A 2,558-nucleotide genomic window follows, 5' to 3' on the forward strand; every position below is an offset into this window, starting at 1 on the left:
TTATTAACTAAAATGCTCAAACTATATCCACTAATTGAATTGAAACTACATCACTAATTGAAACTATCTTTCCTTGATGTCAGAAACCTAGCTGGTTAATTGTCAAATGTTTACCCATCACAGAAATCCAGATGGGATTGGAGTTGTTTCTATGGTTTAGATATGGTCAATCCTTACATAATAAATTATACTGCTGCTTTCTTTGTGATTTATCCTTGCATGTGAATAATGATATCTATTAAATATCAAAATATGAAATTACTTATGACAATGATATTGTAAATATTGCCTAGAACCTAGGGGAATAAAGTCTTAAAAAGACACAAAGAAGACATAGAAAATAAATAAAATTTTAAATCTATAAAGGATATAAATAGGAAAAATATGGACTTAGTTACTAAATTGAAGAATCTAGTAAGTCAACAAAATTTTGTTTATCCCTTTCTGTATTCAAGGCCTGATGATAAGCCTTTAGTAATATGAAGAAAGGTAAACACAAATTTCCTGTCCTCAGGAAACTTACATTCTAATGAAGAAGGGGATATTCATATAGTTAGACACTTATAAGATATATACAATGTTATATACACTCTAAGGTGATTTACACGAGAAGACAATATAGCTGGTTCATAGATTATGTGATGGTATGAAGTTTTCAAAGGGCTTTAAAATGCTAAATATGATATTTTACATTTGATCCTGTAAATATTATGGGACCAGTGATTTTTTAAAGTAATATAATATGAGTTGTCAGGAAAATCACTTTGGCAACTGACTGGAATAATAAATTGGAGTGGGAGAGAGATTTGAGGCAGAGATACCAAACAGGAACAATAGTCCAGGCATGAGTTTATGAGGTGGTTGCCAAGTGGGTGGGAAGAAGGGAACCTTGTGAAAAAGAAAATAAGACTTGACAACAGATTAGATATATAGGTTGAATTTGAATGAGGATTGAAGAATGGCCCCATGAGCTTCCTGAGTGGCACTGAAGATATGAGGATGAATGACTGAGGATGGCGTTATCCTTGATAGCAATAGGAAATATCAGATGGGAGTGTTTTTAATTCTGTAATGGGACATTTTGACTTTAAAATGTCTATGGAATATCCAACTCAAGATTTTAAAAGGACAATTGGTGATTTAGGATGGAAACTCAAGAGAGAAATTAGACCTTGATAGAAAGTGGTAGTCATCATCTTCATAAAGATGATCAATGAACCCATGGGAATCAATGAAATCATTAAACAAGATAATAAAGTGGAGAACAGAAGAGAATCCAAGATGGAGCCTTGAAAGATACCTAGAGTTAATGAACTTGATTTGGACAAAAATCCAAAAAAGAAACTGAGAAGGAATAGTTAGACAAGTATGAGGAAAACTAGGTATAGTGTCACAAAATCTGGAAAGATTTTCTTGGAGGGAGAAATATATCAAGAATAAAAGGATAATTAATGTGTCAAAGGCAGCAGATAGGTCAAGCAGGATGGGAATTGAAAAAAGTCAACTTTGAATACTTGGGAGAGAGCAGTTTCATTTTAATTAGTTCTCACCTTAAATTTTTATGTTACATGGATCAAACAATTTACTGTCTCTGTGATTCACTTTCCCTTTCTCCTAATTTTCCTGTTAAATGGGTTAGATTAGAAAATTAAGATCCCTTCTATCCCTAATATTCTGTATTACTTGACAAAAAAAAAAGATTAACTTAATGAACACATGGGATTTGCTAACTCAGGATGTTAACCAGTTTCAAAATGTAAGTATATAAGTAATTTAACTATAAGTTACAAGGCAAAGTTGAGAGATTGCCAGGAAGATTCATCTTCCTGAGTTCAAAGCTGGCCCCAGATGTGTGACTACTTAACTCTGTTTGCATCATCTATAAAATGAATGTAAATCACAGTATAGCATTTTCACCTTTTTGTTGTTGTTTGCTTAATTTTTGCTTTCTTTCTCATTTTTCTTTTTGATATGATTTTTCTTCTTCAGCATGATAATTGTGGAAATATGAGTAGAAGAATTGTACATGTTTAACATAATTGCTGTCTAGGGAATGAGTAGAGGGAAGTGAAGAAAAAATTCGGAACACAAGGTTTTTCAAGGGTGAATGTTGAAATCTATCTTTGTATATATTTTGAAAATAAAAAGCTATTATTTTTAAATACCCTCCAATATTTGAGACAAATATAATCCTAATAACTAAACCAGAGAGAAAAATAAAACACAGAAGGAAAACTATAGCCCAATATTATTAACTATTGACACAAAAAAATCATTCATTATAACCAAATGAAATTTATATCAGAGCTATTTCAAATATGTTTCAACATTAGGAATACAATTAATAATTAATCATATTAAAAATAGAAGCATCTCAAACCTCAGGACTACTTTAATAGTTGAAAAAGAAAAACTCTTTAATAAAGAACAGCACTTCTTTATGGTTAAAAAAAAAATCCTACAGAGTTTAGGTATATAGGGACCTTGCATCTTATACAATGAAGATACATTTGATTTTTTTTTCCAGTAAACATAGGAGTAAAGCAAGACTCATTCTT

Source organism: Antechinus flavipes, chromosome 2 (assembly GCF_016432865.1).
Source record: "Antechinus flavipes isolate AdamAnt ecotype Samford, QLD, Australia chromosome 2, AdamAnt_v2, whole genome shotgun sequence".
Classification (NCBI taxonomy): domain Eukaryota; kingdom Metazoa; phylum Chordata; class Mammalia; order Dasyuromorphia; family Dasyuridae; genus Antechinus; species Antechinus flavipes.